General features: G+C 46.1%; 1 long non-coding RNA gene across 1 annotated transcript in view; it reads left to right on the forward strand.

The window, feature by feature from the left end:
* The window catches only part of LOC144827726 (uncharacterized), a 133,628-nt gene extending 119,012 nt beyond the window's left edge, over positions 1–14,616 (forward strand). The window contains exons 2-3 of the long non-coding RNA XR_013610332.1: positions 10,089–10,160; positions 14,574–14,616. This is a non-coding gene — a long non-coding RNA (uncharacterized LOC144827726). The remainder of the gene's footprint in view (positions 1–10,088; positions 10,161–14,573) is intronic.
* Positions 14,617–17,077: the final 2,461 nt, after the last annotated feature.

The following is a 17,077-nucleotide window of genomic DNA, read 5'->3' on the forward strand; positions in this document are numbered from 1 at the left end:
ACCAGAAGCCTTTTGTACTTTATGTGCATGAGGCGGACGGTTGCGCGCTCTCGGTGTTAACCCAGTGTTTGTGGGGGAAGCAGTATTTTTCCGCTACACTTGACAATGTGGCAAGAGCGTTGACGAGCTGTCTTAGAGCCACAGCGGCTGGACAGAAGATACAGCATGGCCCATTGATACTACGATTGTTAACAGTATTAACACTTCCCAAAAGACTGGCAGTGATCAAATGTAGTGCACACAAAGCAGTGGTGAATGATGTGGGCCGGGGTAATGCATTTGCAGATCAGACAGCTAAGGAAACTGCTAAGACAAAACTCCCACATATGTTTGTGGCAGGGCCGGCTAGGTGGGTAGCAGACAACGACATGTTTATGAGTACGGTGGAGAGTGTACGGGATATTCAGACGGGGGCAACAGAGGACGAGTTGAAGAAATGGAGGGAGAGTGTGGGGCGACTGGACTCGGATGATTGTTGGACAGACTTATCAGATAAACGAAGGTGGTTGCTCCGTGACGCATATGTTCTTCCTGTGATTACAATGGCTCATTGAACGGCACATGTTAGTGCAAAGGGGATTTGTAAATTACTGAACCCGGTATGGCGCAATGACAATATCTCTAGAGTGGCGACACAGTTAGTACAACGTTGCATGGTTTGTTTGCGATACAATCCTGGGAGGGGGACACCTGTTCTCCCTGGTAATTTTGCACCCCCTTCTTTCCCTTTTGAGGTGATCCAGATGGATTATATTGAGATGGAGAGGGTTAACAACCTTAAGTATGTTATGGTGGTGGTGTATTCTTTTAGTAGATGGGTGGAGGCTTTCCCAACGAAAGAATGCACAGCCATGGCAACAGCAAAGGTGTTGATTAAGGAATATTTTAGCAGATACGGATTGCCTCGGGTGATCTAGAGTGACAATGGGACACACTTTACTGCCAGATTGATGAAACTGATATGTAAGGGATTGCAAATTCAGCAGAAATTTCATGCAGTACGACATCCCCAATCTGCAGGCTTGGTAGAGAGATATAATGGGACTTTGAAGTTAAATTTGGCTAAGATCCAAGAGAGTACAGGGCTGCGATGGCCAGACGCACTCCCTTTAGCTCTGCCTTCTACTTGAGTGACAATGAATTTCACAACAGGTATCTCTCCGTGTGAGGTGGTCTTTGGTCGCCCAGCTAATGTTTGGGGTGTCCCGAGACCTAAATGTTTTGCTGATATTGAATATCCTTTGTTGACAGACTACTTGTATGCTTTGACTACAGATCTCCGTTCCCTTCATCAGCAGGTAGCAGACACGCTGAAGCCGCAACCGGAGGGGCCTGGACATTCCATCCAACCTGGCGACAGGGTATTGGTTCGTCGGCATCAACGGAAATCCTGTTTGGAGCCGAGGTGGAGCGAGCCTCGCATGGTGATGATGGCAACGCGTACCGCACTCAGGATCCAGGGCCCCAAGTCGTGGATGCATGTCAATCACGTGAAGAAAGTTCCACTTCCATTGCCCTATGATGCGTGGGTGAGGAAGGGCGTCGCTGATCAGGAAAGTAAAAGAGTTCCTCGGTATGTGCCCTTCTCTGATGATCAGTTGAGGGGAGAGGAGCTAGCTGAGAACGAAGAGAGGCTGACCTTAGTTGAGAGAGACGAAGCCTCTCGAGATCGAGTTGATTCGACATCAGTGGATAAGTCCCTTGCCGTTGAACCCCCCATTTTGTTCACAGATCCAGAGGTGCGAGGGAGCATTCGCTATAATCTGCGGCCCAGAAAGGGAGAATAGTGCACTGGAAGAAGGGCTGAGCGAGGGAAATAGGGAAGGACTAAAGAGAGAGAAGTAGGGAAGGACTACACATTGAGCCCTGGTGCACTAGCCGAGACATTGTTACGAGAACATTAGGACGTGTCTGGGCCCAGATCAAGTGCTCCTTTGAGTTGTAAAGCTGTGCAACTCCGACATGGGAGTTAGGGCATGAACAATAGGAGCCTGCCTGTGAGGCTCTAACGGACACAGGCCTCAGTGTGAACTGATCCTTTTCCTTTTTAGTTTATTATTGGACTTATAGTTAGGTGAATATGTACCCTTTTTGTCGTCCCATTCCCGAGGAGCAGCAGCCCTTTGCGGCTCTTCGCAGAGCTGAACCTGATTGACCCTGGTCATCATTATCCAGGAACGAAAAAATTGTGGTTATAGTGGTGATCATCATTGCACTCATAATAGTTCTTGGGATTCTATTTTTCCTTGATGAGAAGTACCCGGTTCACCAATTCATGTCTACCACTACCCCGACACCGGAACATAATGTGGTTACTTTAGATTATCGAGAAGAATCATTGTGTAGGGGTTATCAGGATAATGTGTTCATTAAGACATTACATCATGCTCATGCTGTATACAATGGTAAACATCACTTACAAAGAAACTTTTACAACGCACTACCATTACAACGCGGTCATTACAATGCAAACTATTACAACGCATTGCGCTGGGGGGCGCTCTAGGATAGGGAATAGGTTAATTTACTATCCAATAACCTTCCCTAGTGTCCATGGGGACTGGAGTTGGAATAGTAAATTAAACTATTCACTATCCAACACCCAAAAGCGCTATGCGTTGTAATGGTATGCGATGTAAAAACCGCGTTGTAAAGGCAGGCGTTGTAATAGCCTGCGTTGTAACGTCATACATCCGTATACAATGTCACCGATTGTTGGGTTTGTGGGTTATTGCCTTCAGCGGTACACAGAAAGTATAGGTTGCTGGCGCTTCCATTATCTTATGTAAATAGTTGTGTGGGATGGTACACCCTGATCAGTCTGGTGAAATTCTTCCAGCAACCTGATTTCTTGCAGCCCCGACTCACTAATAGTGGATCCACCCTGACCATGCGAGTACGTACTATACACCAATTCCCTCTTGGACCATTTCTTAATGACGGACGTTTTGACCAGACTTTTGTAAATACATGTTACAGAAAGATGGGACGGTATACTGCACTGAATGACACAGATCTCGTTAGAGAGAGTTTCCAGCAGTTGAACTCTTCTTTGATTTTCCGACGACCTCCCCCTGGGAATAGCAGCAGCCATCCCTTAGTCCCTATTGCTGTGGTGGGTCCTCAATCTCCATTTTGCATTCTAGGAAGGGGACCTATAAAGGTTGGTAACAGTTCCTGTAATGGGACCTCTTCAATCCGATTATCCATCAGCCCCTCTTTAGTCCCTCCACCAAATATCTATTTTGTCTGTGGTGAGAATGGATACTTCTGGTTACCTGAGGGGTGGGGAGGTGTCTGCCATTTAGCGTATCTTCTACCCCCAGTTTATTTGGCTCCTTCTAATTACCATAAGACCCATTGTTGGTCCCTAGTGGTTCCCGGACAGAGGAGAAGGAGGGAACTTCAAGCAGATGACGTTGATCAGACTGATACTTCTTTACAACAATGGACGGACATTACCCGGGGGTTGTTACCATTCTGCGGTCCCATGTTTAATAGTAGGGCTATTAGGAGACTATCTAGGGTTATGGAGAAAGTGGTCAATACAGAAGCTGACATTGTGATCAATATGACTGTTGAGATGCAGGCTATGAGACTTTTCACTTTACAAAATAGAATGGTCCTTGACGTCATCCTGGCTGATAGGGGTGGGGCCTGTCGTGTCATCGGGACTTCCTGTTGTGTTTACATACCTGATTCCGCTCCCATTGTTAATCTGGCTGTACTAAAACTCAATCGATTGGCTGCTGAGTTACATCAGGATACTGGCACCTGGTCATTGAGTGGGTGGCTCTGGGGAGCTTTCACTTCCTGGGTTTGGAAGATTTTAATGGGGCTAGTGGGAGTTCTGGGGATTATCTTGATTTGCTGCGGTTGCGATTTTTTTCTTCCTCCTTGTTGTTCGCTTTGTGCCAATACTATGACCTCCTCCAAATATCAATCTCGACAATACCCTGTTTTGAACAATGTGATGCACAAAGAGATTCAATCACTTATGGCTATTGATGAGAGTATCTTTGAGGATTGAGGATATTATTAGCCAGTTGCTTTCCCATAGTTATTGTAAAGGCACTCCTTTTGGACAATAAAGGCTGCGCTCATGTTAGCCACACAATGCTGAAAGGAGGGTCTGAAAGGTTTTGCATCTCCCGCCCCTCAATTTACATAACATGATGATGTATAAGATTAGCATAGTGTGTCTAACCGAAAGATGTGTTGCACGTGTATTTAGGACTAATTGGGTATTCTCGTGTTCCAGTTGGCAATTTATTAGCTTAGCTGCTGTGCTGCCATCTTGGAAACAGGCCTCCGCGACCCGACTGGAATGCCCCCTCCCTTATGAGCGGAAAATCACTGGTTTCAGCATTTCTATTCTTGAGTTAACATTTGCAGAAAACTAACAATGAAAATCTGTTTCTTTGCTATCAGTAATGTTCTCATGCCCGGGAGGAGCGGAGTCTCGGCTCTGTGGCCTTGGGGGTGATAACAGAGCCATCCTCCCGCAGGTGCAGGGGCCTCGTGTGTGCGCTCATTCTTCTCCACTGTCTGGCTGGCTTATTTTATGGGAAAGATATCTGAGTGAGGTAAGTTTGCTCAGGTGGTTTTGAGCCACGCTTATCAACCCCCTCTGGCAAACAGGGTTGCCGACTTTTGGTAAGGACACAGGTGAATGGCCCGATCTGTGTGACAACAACAATAGCTTCATGGTGGCCTCCTCGTGCATGCAGGGTTGATGACTTTTTGTTCAGTACATGGACAGACAGCCTGATTGGTGCAAGAGAAGTAGAGCTGGCTAATAACAGTTGAAAGAGGTTGAGCAAGTGAAGTGCCCCAGAACTTCCCAAAAAACAAAATTAAACAACCCCTACCTCCAAAAGTCCAATATAAAACAACAAGAATCATGCAACATAAACACAAACTAAATCAATACACTGACATGCATTGTACTAACATTTGTAAAAAGTGAAATTAAATTAAATGGGCTGCACTTCCTCCTTGGTGTTCTTCTGCAGTCTGTGGCATGAAGAGCTCCCCTAACCAATCCAGAAGCGGCTCTCATGCTATTAACCAGCATGAGAAAAGTGCCAGGAGTGGATGGAGCAGGAGGGCTGGATGCTCCTTCAGGCCCTGCAGGCCTGTGCTTGCTCTCCATGCAGCTGTCTAAGGCAGCTCTGGTTACAGAGCTTCAAAGGGCGCATGTCAGGCTGGTCGTCGTAAGACAACCAGCCAAATTGAAATATGCACTTTTGGAGTGTCTGGCCAGTCACTGCTCCGGTTTTCCATGCTTCCAGTAGGTGACTGAGGACACCCTCCACATTTCTCCCAGCTCGGGGCAGAGTGGTCGCTGCGGCACCCATCGTTGAAAAATAAAATGGCAATTTTTTTCACATTTATATGCAGCGGGTAAATGCTCCCCTGCCCTTATGAATAAACCACTGCTGAACAGTAGCAATATCTTTACAGTAGCTCCCTCTGGCATACAGGATACCAGAATTTGAGTCAGCACATGGGGCAACGGCCAGTTTGATGTGACAGCTGTGATACCTTCATGGTAGCCCACACCGGCATATGGATTCACTGACTTTTATTAGCACATAGTGGACTGACCAACTGGTGCAACAGCAGGTATATTTGTAGCACACCCTCTGGCATAGGGTGTTGCTGACATTCCTCAGCAAATGGACAGATGGCGCGATTGGTGCAGTAGCAATTATGTTCACAGGGCCCAATCTGGCATATGGGGTTGCCGACTTTCCAAAATACACTGGTGGACTGACTGGTTGATATAGTAGCAATAATCTTGACGGCAGCCCCTTCTAGCATATGGGGTTGCCAACTTACCTCGGCACACAGGTGGTCTGTCCAATTGGTGCAGTAGCGATAATCTCACATCTCGCTCTGGGGGTCTTGGCAAAAGGGCAGACGCTGCTGGTCCAATCCCCAGTCCTATGGCCAGATGTAGGTGTCCAAATACCGGTCGGAAACGGCCGAAAATGCCGATTTTCGGCCGTTTGCGACCGGTATTTGGACATTGGTATGTAGGGGTCTGAAAACCCTACAGATTCGGTAATTTTACCGAATCGGTAAAATTACAGAATCAGTAAAAATACCGAATCTGTAATTTGCTATGTAGGTAGCACTGTTAACAGTGCAACAGGCCATTCAGGATTCGGTATTTACCATGTAATACTATTACATGGTAAATAACAAATTCCTGTGTACATGCACATCTGATCATGTACACCTGTGCCATGTGGCACACAGACATGCCCTAAGGGCATGTCTGTGTGTCACATGGAAACAGGATGAGCCTTACAGGCGGTAAGGACGAATCCTAGGCACTCTGATGGGCACCGTGGTGCGTAAGATCAATAAAGTTTTGAATTCAAAGTTGATCGTGATTTGTGATTAATTTATTTCAACAATCCTTGTTCATAATGGTAGTCGGTTGATCACGATTCAATATTTCATCATCATATTATATTCATATGATCCAATGAATTTAAATTTTTACATTTCTTTTGAGGTTATACATTCAAAGCAGTCCCCGATGCATTTCGTGCTGAGATGCACTTCTTCAGGGGGAATCTGGAAGGTAAAGGGAAACCATATGTAGGGCGCTGATACAGGAGTCCCAGACACACAGTGTGAATAACTAAACTAAACAATGGTGCATAAAGACGGTACCAAGGTTAAACTAGGCGAGAGGATGAAAAAACAGTGTGAGTTCATCTTCGGTTAGTGGAAAGGAACGTGAATAAAGGACGGTTCAAACGTAAAGATAGCATGCCAGTGTGTTGTGTGAAAAGATAGTATCCAAGTTGAACATTGAAAAAGTCGAAGAGTGAAAAACAACAGTGATCGAAAAATAAGAATATACATAGTGATCAGTGTGCGAAATTGAAGTATCCCAAAGTAATACACCCGAAATACAAACAAGTGAGATTATAAAAGCGGCGGTGAGTTAAAAATAGGATACTGCTTAACCGAACTGAGAACGTGAGAGAAAAGGCAAAGCTCTTACCGAGTATGCAAAAGGTTAGACCCATTCCGCAAAGTAATCCGAGTGAACACCGAGCTCAGATTCGAGAACCCGGAGGACGCCACGCATGCGCGTTGGATGGGGTTAAAAGCACATGGAGTCGAAAAAGTGAAAACAGACTCGTTTAGGGAAATGGCGAACAACGCGAGTGAAAAGAAAGTGTACGGTTCAAAAGGTCACAAATAAATAAAGGATGAATATAAGAAAAAATGAAAAATATAAATCAATAAGTAGGCAAACAACGTAAAGCACAAAGGAGAGGCCTGTACAGAAGAAGGGAAATAATAAAGATACAGAAAGCAGTGTAGGTAAAAGAGTGGCATGTATGAAAGACAATACAAAGATGAACATAATGTAAGAGACTGAAAAATAGGATGATGCAAAGAACAGAGAAAGGGTCACAAAAGAGAATAGAACAACCTAATGGATGCAAGACAAATGTACACAACGGGCAACTATACATAAAGGTTATCAATCAAATAAGCATATCATTTCACAGATGGAATCAATACAATACCGGAACAGTATATTTAAAGGTAACAACTGTATTCCAATCTGTCATTGAGTCCTTTTGGGTGCATCGCTAGAAGACGGTGTATCCAATATAATTCACGGCGTAGCAGGTTTTTATTATTGTCTATGTGAGAATGTTTATCTACTACTTCCAAAACAAGGAAGCGAATTTGGCTGGGATTGTGTCCATGTTGCACAAAATGGGCTGCTACACAAGATTTGAGATTTTTAGTGCGTATGTTGCTACGGTGCTCCGTCAATCTTATTTTGATTTTCCTTTCAGTTTTACCTACATAAGGTAGGCCACACGGGCATTTCAGCATATATATGAGGTTAGTTGAGTCACAGGTGGCATTGACTTTCAGATGAATAGGCGTCCCTTGGGTAGGGTGTGATAGACAATTTCCTGAAATGATACTGCTGCAATGGCCACAGTTGTGGCATGGTATAGTGCCTTTGTAGGTAATTTGTTTTTGAGTTGAAGATTGCTTAAGCATGGACGCAATATTTTTAGAGCGTTGGTGCGCAAAAATTGGCGGATGGTCAAATATCTTGTTAAAGTCTGTTTCAAGTTGTAGCATTTGCCAGTGCCTGCGAATAGATTGTTTGATTTTTGAGGATTGTGTCGAATATTTTGAGACAAATACAATGGCACACAAGCCTGAAACAGGGGTGCAACAGGGTGTCAAAGTGACACCCTGTTCCCCTGGTCAATTCGGTAATTTTACCGATTCGGTAATTACCGATTCGGTATTTGCTATGGAATCCTATGGGCTTCAATGCCCATAGGATTCCATAGCAAATACCGAATCGGTAATTACCGAATCGGTAATTACCGAATCTTACCGATTCGGTATTTTTACCGATTTTTTACCTACATAGCAATTACCGAATAGTAAATACCGAATCAGTAAAATTCGGTATTTACCATTCGGTAATTTGCTATTACCTACATCTGGGCCCATGTCTCAGCAGGCAGAAGTCTGGCTGAGGGTTCTCCACGTTGAGGTACAGCCACAAATGACTGTTTAATGGCTGACCCTTGGGAGACTCAATCTTTCCTTTTTATAATCAATTTTCAGACTCAGATCTGTTTTAGTGCCTCATGCTTGGACATTTGTGTTGCAGGGGGTACCGCCTTTAGAGTGCCCACTCCTTTGTCCTGTTCTTCACCCAGGAATCAGTCTGTCCCAGCAGGAGGAACTCCAACCTATTTAGTATCACAACACAGACCATGGGATATTGTTCACATATGAATGTCACCCTCACTGATATTTGCCTAACAAAAGATTATAAATGCCCCCAGCCCTACTCTTTATGATTCCCTTATTAGCCCCATCTCCTTCCTCAGAAGTGCCCAGGCCATACTGACCATTGATCTTTCTGTAATCAAAGAACCCTTTTGAAATGCATAGCAGATCATTGCTTTCCCTTCCTTCAGTGTGCCTCACTCAGCTCTCAGGAATGCAGCAATCCACAAATCTGTCTGTGGGGCTCCTCCACCATCTCATTATTTCCAAAGCCCTGGGTATCCAATATGGAACCCACAGGCCTTGATGTATTGCACCACTCACAGGCACACATGCATCAATGCATACGTATGCACACAAACGTGTGCTACATACTAACATATTGTAGGCCATGGGTGAGTTAAGCACACAGTTGCTGATATTTACATGAGTGGGCTGGTAGAGCCCACTCTAGTGACACAGGTAAAAAAGCCTGTTAACCTTACTGATCATCATTACTAAATCACGGTATGCTGCCACTATTGATCTCATGCTAATAAACTCCTGGTGAGCTCAGTTACCCTTCACCACTGCAACCGTAGCTCTTTGGGCCCCGGTCCAACAACACCACAATCTGTGAGTAAGGCAAAGGTCATGGTGTACATGCATGATCTGTCTTTGCCCCTTTCTAAATATCAGCACCAGGGATCCAGATATGGTGTTTACTGGGGCACTCAGGGCTGGGGTACACTTTCGTCATCATGCGAGGAACTTTTCTGCCCCAAAATGCCCATTCTTTATTCATTAGGTTTTACTATTTGAATTGCTGCATAGTAGGTACACGATGAGAAATTGTTATAAACTTCAGCTCAGTTGTAGCTCTGGGTTCGCTGTTTTGAAAAACCTATAAACCCTATATACCCTTGTGACCAAAAGGGTCTGAACAGTGCAACTGTATAAGGCCATGGTGACAAAACTTTGCAGATAAAAATGATGTCACCATTGGCTATTTTTTTCCTACTCATGTTCATTCTTTTTTTAGATCAACAATTAGTTTCTTTGGGAAAACTTAGAGGGGTCTACAAAAATTACCCCCTGTTTAGGTCAGAATTTTGACTGATTTTCAAAAATCTATAGCTTTTTGGGACCACCCATGGGTTCAACAACCTGTTTCTACTTGTAGAAGTGTTGGTCAAGAAGGGGCTCTATGCATTGGCTAATTTCTTTGTATGCAATTTTTATTAGTATTATAGGAAATCACAACAGATGCTTTGTCTATCTTGTGTTCTTCCTTCTCACAGGGCCTTCCACTTCAGTCCCTCAGAGGTGAGCCCCGGCCGCCGTCGTCCTTCGGACAGAAGGAAAAGGCTCAGGTAAGTGTTTTTGTTTTATAGTTTCCTCAAGGGTGGATGTGATGGATAAATAAACAGCCATGCATAGAATTATGAAGGGAGGGGTTTGAGGTTGGAGTAAACAAAATAAAAGAAGTAGCCGATGATCGCGGCTCTTGTCTTTTTTCCTTCTCACATATTTCACCTTCCCTGGGTCCCTTTCACCCCTCTGCCTCGGATGTATGATGATCCAACGCAAACAAACACAACGCACACCATTACATCGCATTCATCACATCGCACACACCATTACATCGCACACATTCACCACGCAAACCATTACATCGGAATCTGCATTCACACGCATGGAAACAACGTTTTCATCGCACACTACGACCACGCATTCTATCCCATCGCAAAATTATTCCCGCCAAACACAGTACAACGCCCTGACACTTCCCTCAACCCTAACAGAAAAGGCAAAACAGTCCCACACACGAACATTAACCCTAAGCCCTAACCCAAATGCCTAAAACAGTACCAGGTCCGACTCTTAACCCTAAGCCCTAACCCTAAAGCCTAAAGCCTAAACTGTGCCATATCCGACTCCTAACCCTAAGCCCTAGCCCTAAAGCCTAAAAGACCCCCATACATGCTCCGAACCCTAAGCCCTAGCCCTAAAGTCTAAAACACACACATATATTCTCTCAACCCTAATCCCTAACCCTAAAGCCTAAACAGTGCCATATCCGACTCCTAACCCTAAGCCCTAGCCCTAAATCCTAAAACACACCCATGTAAGCTCCTAACCCTAAGCCCTAGCCCTAAAGCCTAAAACACAGCCATATATGCTCTTAACCCTAAGCCCTAACCCTTACCTGTCTCTCGCAGTGGTTCCAGTGTTGTCTCCCCGCCGTCCGTGTCCCAGCGCCTGCGTTCTAAAAGCGCCCGTGATGTAATGGCGGCCGTGATCTAACGTCGTGCGTAGTGAACGCACACGTCGTAACGTCGCGTGCGTTGTGACAGCACGCGACGTATGCGCATGCGATGCGTCACATGGTTGCGATGGGTGTTTCCTCTCTGCCTCCCCTCCCGTCTCTCTCCGAATCAGCCCCTTTCTAAAAGCCCCGTAGACGCCCACGCACCCAGGCCGTGGCGTGGTGGCTTCGCGTCCTTCGGTAGGGTTTGGTTTCCTTCTGCTTCGGCTTTCCCTCCTCCGCTGGGTTCGGGTGTTCCGCTCACCGGGAAACTGTGACCTCCCCTGGGCTCCGGTTCTTTCTCTCGTACTGCTTTCCCGTCTCGCTGGTCTTCCCCACTAGTTTCTCCACCTCGCGTTCCCATGCTCCGTGTAGCTGGATCAACGACAGTCTAACCCAACGCTCTCACCGCCCCGCCTTCTTGAGGCGTGTAGCCTCTGATGTCCGTCCTCAGGTCCAGCTTAAAGGGGCCGCCTGACGATTCCCCTCTCTCCACTTCTTGTGGATAGCAAAGCGGCGAGCTGGTAAAGGGGGATTGTGAATATAGGAGGGGAGAAACATATGAAGGGATGGCATTGCTCTCCTTATCTTCTATCCCATCATCTACGACAGGGACTACCTGACACAACCCACCCCCAGACGTTTCCCGTTTGGGGAATTGAGGGATGCGTGAAAGAAAGTCAGCATTGCCATTATCAGACCCTTTTCTGGATATGGGGTTATTTCCTTTGTTACGACTCATCCACAAGAGGGGGGCGTGATCAGTATACAGGACAAAAGGCGATCCCTCAAGATAATAGCGTAACTTGTCTACAGCCCACTTTATAGCTAGGCACTCTTTCTCAATCGTAGAATATTTATTTTCCCTTGGAAATAGTTTACAGCTGATAAAGAGGACCGGGCGCTCAAGGCTTTCTTTTGTTTGTTGGGAAAGAACGGCCAACAGACCTATTTCCGAGGCATCTGTTTGTAGGATAAAGGGTTCCCTGTAGTTGGGCGAAGTAAGGATATGGCTGGATGTTAAGGCTCGCTTAAGCTCCTGGAATGCCTTTCTGGTTGTTTTGGGAGAGGGGGATTTTTACCAGGTCTTTGTTCCTTTTCTCTTTCTTCAGTAGGTCGGTTAGTGGTGCTGCTATTTCAGAATAATTGGGTATAAACCGGCGGTAGTAGCCTAGTAAACCTAAAAAGGATCTAGGACCTTTTTTGGTGCTGGGGAAGGGGGTGTCTAAGTCTGCTCTCACTTTCTCTTGTTGGGGAGCAATAGCCCTGTCCCCCAGTACATAGTCCAAATATTTGACTTTGGTGAAGGCTATCCTGGAATTTTTGGAGTTCACGTGGAGCCCTGCGGTTTTAGGTGCTTGGAATACCTTCCCACAATGGACGAGATGTTGTTTCCAGTTAGGGCTAAATATTATGATATCGCCTATGTAGGCTGAGGAGTACTCTTGATGTTGGGAGAAAACTTTGTTCATAAGCCTTTGAAATGTCGCTGGTGCTCCGTGTAACCCAAAAGGTAATACAGTGAACTTGAATCACCCAGTAGGGGCGCTAAAGGCGTTTTTTTCTTGGTCTTCCTGTTTAAATGGTACCTGCCAATAGCATTTTGTAAAGTTCAGTGTGGTTATGTACCGGGCTTCTCCTAATTTCTCAATTAACTCATCGACTCTTGGTAATGGGTATAAGTCAAATTTTGAGATGGCATTGACTGCTCGTAAGTCTATACAAAAACTAATGGAACCATCCGGTTTCGGAACTATGACAATGGGGGAAGACCAGTTGCTGCAGAAAGGTTTAATGACTCCTAATTGTAATATGCTCTCTATTTCGGCAGCAACTGCATCCCGTCTAGCGGCTGGTATCCTATATGGACGTTGTTTTATTATTTTGTTTGGTGGTTTAACAATGGCATGCTCGACTATTGTTGTTTTTCCCAGGAGATAGGAAAAGATGGGGGAGAAGGACTCTAAGAGGGCCTGAAGAGAAACTTTTTGTTCCTTTGTTAAAAGATCATTTATGTGCAATTGAGTCACTGTTGAAGGAATGGGTTTTGAGTCGGACAGAACGTAATGGGTATCTTTGTGGAGGGGTCCCCAGCATTTCTTTTGTAGATTTATGTGGTATATCTGGGTTTTGGTTGAGGAAAGACGTAACCGTTAAGTAGTAAGCTCTTTCCATTCTGCCCGTTTATGGGTTATAGAGGAAGGTAGGAGTAGGAGCACCCAATCATGGACCTGTAACTGTCCCCACTTCTTCCCTTTATTGTAATACATCTGCTGGCTTCTTTGCGCTTTTTCTAGGTTGTCGTGGACAAAATCTCACAGTTTCTGTATGCGGTTTCTTAGGCTTTGGGCGTATTCTAGAAGGTTTGGGGTGTCTTCTTGTTTCTCTTTTTTTCCCATGCTTCTCTTGCCATTTCTAGCAAGGTTTGTGGCTGTCTCCGGTAAAGAAGTTCAAAGGGAGAACAGCCCAAGCTTCTCTGAACCTGGCTTCTAATAACAAAGAGGGCGAGGGGCAACAGATTGTCCCATTCTATCCCTTCTGTGGCTAGCATTTTCTTCAGGGTTAGCTTCAAAGTGGCGTTATATCGTTTGCACATACCATCTGTTTGAGGGTGATAGGCCAAAGTTTTTATTTGGGCAATATTCAAGGTTTTATACACTTGTTTCATTAAACGAGAAACAAAGGGGTTTCCGTGGTCTGTCAAAATCCCTTGGGGAAAATCCTACCCTTGAAAACAGTTCTAGTAACTTTTCACTGATGTTCTTCGTGTTTGGTGTTCGTAGGGGAAATGCTTCTGGGTATCGAGTTGCGTAGTCGACAATAACCAGTATATAGATATATCCCTTTTTTTACTTTGAGAGAGGACCCACTAAATCCATACTTATCCTCTCAAAAGGGTTATCGATGATTGGTAGAGGTTGTAAGGGAACGGAAGGGGGTTTATAGTTGTTCTTCTTCTGACATATTTCACACTCCCTGCAATGTTTATCTACATTGGCGAATATCCCTGGCCAATAAAAATATCTCAACACAGTCTGGGGTTTTTATGCAGGCCCACTCTGACTTGCTAGAAGGTGTGAATGGGCAAAAAATAATATTTGTTCGTGAAATCTCTGGGGAACCACTAGCTGTGGGGAATCGTCTTGTGGTTGAAGGCGCTTGACCTTCAGCAACCTTATGTATGCATTCAACCTGCTGCGTGAGCGAAACCTTGAACATTTCCCTGTCCGCCTGGGCCATTGTCATCTGTCTCTCTATGGTCCGTTCCAATTTCTCTTGAACACGAATCAGTTGTTGTATTAGGCTTTCCATTAACTCGGACTAATGGATATATGCCAGCATTCTCCACCAAATATGTAGAAGTGTCGGTCAAGAAGGGGCTCACTGCATTGGATAATTTCTTTGTATGCAATTTTTATTGGTATTATAGGAAATCACAATAAATGCTTTGTCTCTCTTGTGTTCTTCTTTCCCACAGGGTCTTCCACTTCAGTCCCTTAGAGGTGAGCCCCGGCCGCCGTCGTGCCTCGGACAGAAGGAAAAGACTCAGGTAAGTGTTTTTGTTTTATAGTTTCATCAAGGGAGGATGTGAGGGATAAATAAACAGTTGTGAGTAGAATGTGAAGGGAGGGGATAGAGGTTGAAGAAACCAAAAGAAAAGGAGGAGCCTGTAGTGTTGTGGGGGCAGGGTCGTCAACAGGGTGACACAGACACTAAGAGTTGCGATGGTGGCCAGCAACATACTGAAGCCACGCCCAGAGCCCTGGGCTATTTATTCACACAAGCATGCACGGTCCGCGCGGATGCTGGACCAGCTCATTATGACCACGTTCCTGGGGTCACTGGTGGCCACCCCCCCTTAGTGTGTGTGCGCATTGGGTAAGCCCATCCTGAGGGCAACATTACAGAGCCGATGATCGCAGCTCTTGTCTTTTTCTCTTCTCAAGTATTTCCTCTTCCCATGGGTCCCTTTCATCCCTCTGCCTCCCCTCCCGTCCCTCTCCAAATCAGCCCCTTTCCAAAAGCCCCGTAGATGCCCATGCACCCGGGGCCGTGGTGTGATCGCCACACACACCTGGAAGAGCAACATCCCTCCGGGGTCCTGGCGTGGTGGGTCCGCGTCCTTCGGTAGGGTCTGGTCTCTTTCTGCTTCGGCTTTCCCTCCTACGCTGGGTTCTGGTGTTCCGCTCGCTGGAAAACTGTGACCTTCCCTGGGCTCCGGTTCTCTCTCTCGTACTACTGTTGGGTCTTTCCCGTCTTTCCGGTCTTCCCCACTGGTTTCTCCGCCTCGCGTTCCCATGCTCCCCGTAGCTGGATCAATGACAGTCCAACCCGACGCGCTCTCCGCTCGCATTCTTGAGGCATGTATCCTCTGACGTCTGTCCTCAGGTCCGGCTTAAAGGGGCTGCCTGCCGATTCCCTTCTCTCCACTTCTTGCGGACAGCAAAGCGGCCAGCTGGTAAAGGGGGACTGTGAATATAGGAGGGGAGGAACATATGAAAGGATGGCATCGCACGCCTTATCTTCTATCCCATTGTCTACGATAGGGGCTACCTGACACTACTACAAACTGCTAATAGGTTGAAACCACAAAAATCAGGTTAAAATGGACCTCCTTTAGAAAAATGCAAAAACAGTGGTAAAATAAAAAAGGGTTTCGATAGAAATCTGCCTTTTCCTGAATCCTGGGAAGATGATGATCCTGGCATAGCAATAAATCAAGGAGGATTTATAGTTCGCTACCTATCACCCATGAGGGTATCAAGGTGCCGGTGGGGAGTGTGTGGGGGCGTCTGCTCCACTGCTCTGGGCTATTTCTTGAATGGCCAGGTCTTCAGCTTATTACTGAACTCATGAATGCTTTGGGCTGTTTGGAGTTGAAGAGTGAGGTTGTTCCAGTGTTTTGCAGCCACATGGGAGAAGGCGCAGCTGCCATTTCTGCCTCCGAGGATGAGAGGAGTGTGGGCAAGGTAGAGGGATGGGACTATAGTTGTCTGGTGGGTTGGTGGAAGTTTACTCTGTGGTTGAGGTAAATTGGGCTAGTATTGTGGAGGGCTTTGTAGGTGTGGGCGAGGAGTTTGAACTGGCACAGTTTGTTAATGGGGAGCCAGTGCAGTGCTTTGAGTGGGGTGTTATGTGGGTTCATCTCCCGAGGTCTAGGACGAGCTTTGCTGCTGCATTCTGTATGGTCTGGAGCCTGTTTAGTATCCCTACCTGCAGTTTGTTACAGTAGTCCAGGCGGCTGGTGATGAGGGCTTGGGTGATTGTGCGTCTAGTGTCGATGGGAGCCATTTGAAGATTGTTTTCAGCATGCGGAAGATGTGGACGCATGCCGAAGAGACAGCATTTACCTGTTTTCTCCTTGAGAGTATGCTATTGAGTATGAAAACGAGGTTTTTAGAGTTTTTGGTGGGTGTGAGCAGGGGACCGAGTTTGTTTGCCCACCAGGAGTCGTTCCAGGGGGAGGTGGTACTTTTGAAGATGAGTACCTCGGTTTTGTCAGTGTTGAGCTTGAGGCACTTGCTCTGCTGGTCATTCATCTGTGGAAGTTAGCTTTGGTGTTGGTGGAGTCTGAGGCTAGGGACATTATGAGCTGAGTGTCATCCGCGTAGGATATGATGCGCATGGTCAGGGCAGATAGCGGCCGTGTAGGTGTTGAGAGGGTTGGAAATAAGGTGATCCTTGGGAGACGCTGCAGACGATGTCCTTGGGCACCGAGGAGTATGGTGGAAGGCGGACGCTCTGGGTTTTTCCTGTGAGAAAGGAAGCAATCTGCTTGAAGGCTATCTCTTTGATACCCATCTGGTGGAGACCATGTAGGAGGGTGTAGTGAGACACTGTGTTGAATGCTGCGAAGAGGTCGAGGACGATAAGGGCAGTGGTCTCTCCCTTGTCCATTAGGGCTCTGATATTGTCGGTGGCTGCGATATGGGTTGATTCTGTGCTGTGGTTAGTGCAGAATGCTCACTGAGAGGGGTCCAG

This window comes from Lissotriton helveticus, chromosome 4_1 (assembly GCF_964261635.1).
Source record: "Lissotriton helveticus chromosome 4_1, aLisHel1.1, whole genome shotgun sequence".
NCBI lineage: Eukaryota > Metazoa > Chordata > Amphibia > Caudata > Salamandridae > Lissotriton > Lissotriton helveticus.